The sequence below is a fragment of the Callithrix jacchus genome, chromosome 14 (assembly GCF_049354715.1).
Source record: "Callithrix jacchus isolate 240 chromosome 14, calJac240_pri, whole genome shotgun sequence".
Lineage (NCBI taxonomy): Eukaryota > Metazoa > Chordata > Mammalia > Primates > Cebidae > Callithrix > Callithrix jacchus.
In genome coordinates, this window is record NC_133515.1 from 61,185,725 (window position 1) to 61,192,365 (window position 6,641).

Consider the following 6,641-nt stretch of genomic DNA (forward strand, 5'->3'; position numbering starts at 1 on the left):
TCACTCTGTTGTCTAGGCTGGAGTGCAGTGGCACAATCTCAGCTCACTGCAACCTCTGCCTCTGGATTTCAAGCAATTCTCCTGCCTCAGTTCCTGAGTAGCTGGGATTACAGGCATGTGCCACCATGCCTGGCTAATTTTTGTAGTTTTAGTAGACACAGGGTTTCACCATGTTGGTAGGCTGGTCTCGAACTTCTGACCTCAGGTGATCTGCCTGCATTGGCCTCCCAATGTGTTGGGATTACAGGTGTGAACCACCACGCCCAGTCAACATCGACATTTTTAGCTCTCACATAAGAGTAAGAACATGCAGTCCTTGTCTTTCTGTGTCTAGCTTATTTCATTTAGCATAATGATTTCCAGTTATTTCAGTATTTCTGTGGCTAAATGATATTCCAGTAGGTATATATCACATTTAAAAAATCCATTTGTTCGTTGATAGGTAGTCCCATATTTTCCTCTTGTGGATAGTGCTGCAATAAATATTGGAGTGTAGATATCTCTTCAATAAACTGATTTCCTTTCTTTAGGATATATATGTGGTAGTTTTATTTTTAAATTTTTGAGGAACCTCCATAATGTTGTTTATAATGCCTGTACTATTTTACTTTCTCACTGACATCCTCGCCAGCATATGTTGTTTTGCCTTTTTGTAAATTCTAATTGGGGTAACGTGAAATTCCATTTGGTTTTGATTTGCCTTTCCCTGGTGATTAGTGATGCTGTGTATGTTTTCATATCCCTGCAGATTATTTGTATGTTTTATTTTAAGAACTGTTTATACACCTTCCAAAGACTGAGCCAGGAAGAAAATTAATCCCTGAAAAGACCGATAATAAGCTCTGAAACTGAATCTGTAATAAACAGACTGCCACCTCCCCAAAAGCCCAGGACCAGACAGATTCGTAGTCGAATTTTACTAGATGTACAAAGAAGACCTGATACTATTCCTACTGAGACTATTCCAAAAAATTGAGGAGGGACTTCTAACTCATTCTGTGAGGTCAGCATCATCTTGAAACCAAAACCTGGCACAACCAGAAAATAAAACTCCAGGTCAAAATCCTTAATGATCATCGATGCAAAAATCCTCAGCAACATATTGGCAAATGGAATCCAATAGCATGTTAAAAAGTTTATCCACAATCAAGTACATTTTATCCCTGTGGTGCAAGATTGGTTCAACATGCACAAATTAATAAATGTGATTCAGCACATAAACGGAACTAAAGACAAAACCACATGATTATTCTGATATGCAGAAAAGGCTTTTGATAAAATTTAACACCTTTCATATAAAAAAAAACTCTCTCAATAAACTAGGCATTTAAAGAACATACCTCAGAATAATAAGAGACATCTGTGACAAACTCACAGCCAGCAACATACTGAATGGGCAAAAGCTGGAAGCGTTCTCCTTGAAAACCTACACAAGACAAGGATGTCCGCTCTTACCACTCCTATTCATTAGTACTGAAAGTCATGGCCAGAGCAGTCAGGCAAGAGAAAGAAACAAAGGGCATCCAGATAGGAAGAGGGGAAGTTAAACTAGCCCTGTTTGCAGATGATATAATTTTACATCATCTAGAAAGCCTCATAGTATTGGCCCAAAAGCTCCGGAAGCTAATAAAATTCTTCAGCTTTTTTGGGTTACACATATGTTTACATTTTATAAAACTGCCTTAACTATCCAGTTAAACTCTGCGCATTTCACTGTTTTTAAATAACTCAAAAAATCCTATAACATTAAACAATGAAATATTACTTTTCTTGTAAAGAGAAAAAAGGATTTGATCTCTGCTAAGGGAAATTCTATAGGACACTAGATTTTAGAACACTTAACGTCTTAGAAAGTTTTTTTTCCAACCAAAAAAATAACAGAGGTAAAAGGGAATACATAGACCAATAATAACTTTAAGGTTTGCCTAGAATGCTTTTTAATGTTTTTTGTTTGTTTGTTTTTGAGACAAGGTCTTACTCTGTTGCCTGGGCTGGAGTGCAGTGATGTGATCTCAGCTCACTGCAATCTCCACCCTCTGGGGTTCAAGCAATTCTTCCACCTTAGCCTCCCGAGTAGCTGGAACTACAGGCTCACACCACACCCAGCTAATTTTTATTTTTTGGCAGAAATGGGGTTTCACCATGTTGCCCAGGCTGGTTTCGAACTTTTGACCTCAAGTGATCTGCTCACCTCAGCCTCCCAAAGGACTGGGATTATAGGTGTATGCCACTGTGCCCAGACACTTTTTAAATTTTTTATTTTTTAACATACAATTTTCATTTATCTTGTGACACATAGATATTTAGTGTTGAACTCAATTTTTAAAAGCCTTGAAATCAATACAGAAATTTATTACCTTCAATATTCGATTAGGCTGACTTTTGGGATGCACTGCAGATGTCAGAAATGTAATGAAATGACTACAAGGATTATCAGAGATTTAAAAATCTTGACTCAGAAGTTTAGGTGAAATAATATTTGTACATAATAAAAAGCACCTTTGCTTTGCACACTCATTCATTTATTCATTTTGTAAATATTTACTGTGCACCTACTTTTTGCCGGATAAAGTTCTAGGAACTGCAAATATACCTCTAAACAAGAGAACAAAAAATACTTCTCTGTATAAAACTAACATTCTAGTAAAGAACAAAATAACTGTTGCATATAAATACACTTTTATAGTAGCTTGGACAAAAATAATACAGAGTATTGGGGACCTTGTTGAAATCTTAGAGAGGTCAGGATAGGCTCGCTTGGATGATATTTAAGCAAACATTTGAGAAGTGACACATTTGAATATTTAGGGAAAGGCATCCAGGCAGAGGAAACCAGACCTGAAAAGCCCCAAATGGAAGCATGCCTGGTATTTTAAGAAACAGTAAGGCGGCCATTGTGGTTGTAGCAGAGTGAACAAGTGAATAGAGTGGCAGGAGATTAAATTGAAGATGTATTCTGGGAGGAAGGGGTAAATATCATGTAGGGCCTGGTTTATTTTCTTTGGCTTTTACTCTGAATGTAATGGGGAGCCATGGGCCTCTGACATTGTCCTCGGATCACTTTGTCCACTCATTTCCTGTTGGGGGACAATGCCAGAAGCATGGAGACCATTTCAGAGGCCATTGAAATACAGAGAGAGGATGTGGGTGTGGACCCAGGTGGTAGTAATTGAGGTGAGGAGAGGCCTCTGATTCTGTAGGCTGCAGCTGGAGCAGTTTGCTGTTTTTAGTGAGTGGTGGTAGCAGTGGTGGGGGCACTGAAGTCACACTAAAACTGACATCCAAGTGTATTTCCAGTAAGTAGTTTGATATATCAGTATGGAAGCCTGAGGAGGAGTCTGGATAACAGATATGCATGATATTGTTTACAGTAATATGGCATATGATTGGGTGAAATCAGTAATAGAGAAAGTGCAGAGAAAGACGAGCCGTTTCTCTTGGGAGGAGAATGGAGCACTTTGTTGATTTTAAAGAAACAGCTTTAGCATTTTGCCATTCAATGTTGTGTTTTCTGGAGTTTTGTCATTGCAGATATCCATTATCAGGTTAAGGAAGTTCCTTGCTAAAAAGTTAGACTAATTAAAAAAAAATTATCAATTTGATATGGTTTGGCTCTATGCCCCCTTTAAAGCTCATCTTGATTTGTAGTCCCAGGTGTGGAGGGAGGGAGATAACTGGATTTTGGGGGTGGTTCCCCTATGCTGCTCTCCCAATAGGGAGTGAGTTCTCGTGAGATCTGATGGTGGTATGTGTTTGGAAGTTCCTGCGTTGCTCTTCTCTTTCTCCTTCTGCCTTGTGAAGAAGGTGCCTGTTTCCCCTTTTGCCTTCCGCCATGATTGTAGGTTTCCTGAGGCCTCTCCAACGTCTCAGAGGTGAGTCAATTAAATCTGCGTGAATTACCCAGTCTCAGGTGGTATTCGTATTAGCAGTGTGAAAACAGATTAATACACAATTGATGCTTATTTTTAATAAACAGTTTTTCTGTACCTCTGGAGATAATTATTTTATTTTTTCCTTAATCTGTTAATTGATATTTTTTCTTATTAAACCAACCTTACATTTCCTGGGATAAACCTAACTTGGTTAGGATATAGTATCTTCTTTATGTAATGCTGAATTAGTTTTGCTAATATTTGGTTCAGGATTTTGTACCTGTGTTAATAATGATTTACATAGGCCTGTAATATTCCCCTTTGTATTGCTCTTGTTGAATTTGGCATAAAAACTACTTTAATCTGATAAAGTGAGTAGGGGAGTGTTTCCTCTAGAATGGTTTGTGAAAGTGAAATTTTTTGTACTTTCAGTGCTGGCTGAACTTGGTGATAAACCTCTCTGAGCCTAAAGTTGTCTTCATGAAAACATTTTATACTGCTGATTCAATTTTTTAATATTTATGTTTTAAGACTGTTTAGATTTTCCATTCCTTATTGAGTTAATTTTCGCAAGTGATATTTTTATGGGAATTAGTCCATTTCATTTAAGTTTTCAGTGTAGTTGTTAATAAAATTATTTTACTGCATATTATATGCCTGCAGCATCTGTAGTATGCTTCCTTTTTCATTCCATATATTATTATTCTTTTACTTGATTGACCTCGCCAGATGCTTGTCAGTCTTAGTAGTCTCTTCACAGAACTTTCTTTTTTTCTCTATACTATGTTAATTTTCTATTTAATTAATTTCCATTTGTTTCCCTTCATTTTCTAGTATCTTTGGGTGTATTTTATTATTTTTTCTAAATTTTTAAGAGGGATACTTAGCTCAATGACTTTTACCTTGTTTTTAAACCAATGTATGTATTTAAGACAATATTTTCTGTCTGATTACTGCTTTAGAAATATCCAAATAGTCTATTAGGCAGTTTCTTGTTCTATTCCTTTCAGAATATTTTCTATTTTCTGTTATTTATTCTTAATCTTTTTTTAACTTTCGCAACACAGGGATGTCCAGTTATCTTCTTATTATTGTATTTTCAAATTAGTGTACTGTGGTTAAAAATGTTATTGTAGATTTTAATCCTTTAACATTTTTGAGCCTCCTTTACTGGTCATTGTGTAGTCAATTTCCATATACATTCCAGGTATATTTTTATATATTTTTATATACCTGGAATGTATATGGAAATTGACTACACAATGACCAGTAAACGAATGCGTGTTTGAAATATTTGGAGTGGAATGTTTATTTGTTCATTAGCTCGGTTTTAATAATGTTGGTCCAGTACACTGTATTCTTACTGATATTTTGTCAGCCTGCTCTATTTTCAGATAAATGTATTATAATTTTCTATCATGATTTGCCTATTTGTTTCATTTCTATAAATATTCTCTTTTTATATATCTTGGGAGTGTTTTCTCTAAACTTTTTATTTGCGCTAGGTTCAAAAAGGTAGGTTGTAATTTTTAAAGGAATTATCCATTTCATTTAGATTTTCAAATTAATTTGATTTAGAGTTGTTCAAAGTAGATTTTGTGATTAAAAGGATTTTTTTTATGTTTGAAGGTAATTTTCCCTTTTACCATCATTTAAACGTTTCCTGTATCTATGCATTTTAAATTAAGTTTTCTGGTCACTTATTTTATTGATTTTTTTAAAATAGTTTTTTTAAACCTCGTTAATATCTCATTTTGATTTACTTTGTCGTTTGACTACCTTTTTGAGTTGGTAATTTGTGCATTTTTGTTTTTCCATTTTGATAAAAGTATCTTAAGCTATGAGTTTTCATCTGATCACTGCTTTCTTATATCTATTCACCTTTAATATATTTTTACAAAAAAAGCAAACAATTTAAAAACAAGCCCACCGCTTCTGTACATATCTAAATATATTTTTAGAAGTGGGTAGGATTGTGAATTTCTGATGCAGGGCCTTTTTATAAATAGGTTAGAGTAACATCATTCAGACTTATTTGTTGTTTTGCCCCTGTCTTTTTCTTATGTTGTGTTACTAATGTAATTTATATTTTTTTTAGATCCTCCCTTTCCTATAGAGATAAAAGTGATTTATCTTGGCAAAAAAAAAAAAAAAAAATTCAGATTATAGAAATTCTGCAATTGCAATTTGAATTTTCCTGTTGATGTAAGCATTGTTTAATAAAAAGCCTTTGAATTTCCAGACAAAAGGACTGCTTAAAAAACAATTTTCATTATTACTTTTTAATTTTATTTCATGGTCACCAGATAAAATGCATGTTTTGTTTCTGTGGTATGTAATTTAATGTTTATCCATGTTTGAAAATAAGATGCATTCCTTGTTATCAGGTGCAAAGAGAGCTTCATAACTCATCCATTATTAATAATTTTTCTCCTTGACCTTCTTATAACATGACTATGGTATTAGAGTCTCTTATTTATCAGTCTGTTTTTGTCTTGTTGCAGTTATGTTGCTTATTTGTTATATTAATGCATATTTATTCCTTTTATGTTTTCATTGTGGACTGTGGCCTTTAGCATTATGAAGTGTCTTTCTGTGTCTCATCAATTTTTGGGGGGCTAGAATTGGATTTTCTTTGTTTAGTATTGAAACCACAACCTCTGTTTTCTTATTTTTTCCATTTGTCAAGTATATTTTTATCCATTCTTTAGTTTTAGCTTTGCAAAATCATATTGTTTGGGTTGTGTTTTATGCACAGAATAGTGCTGG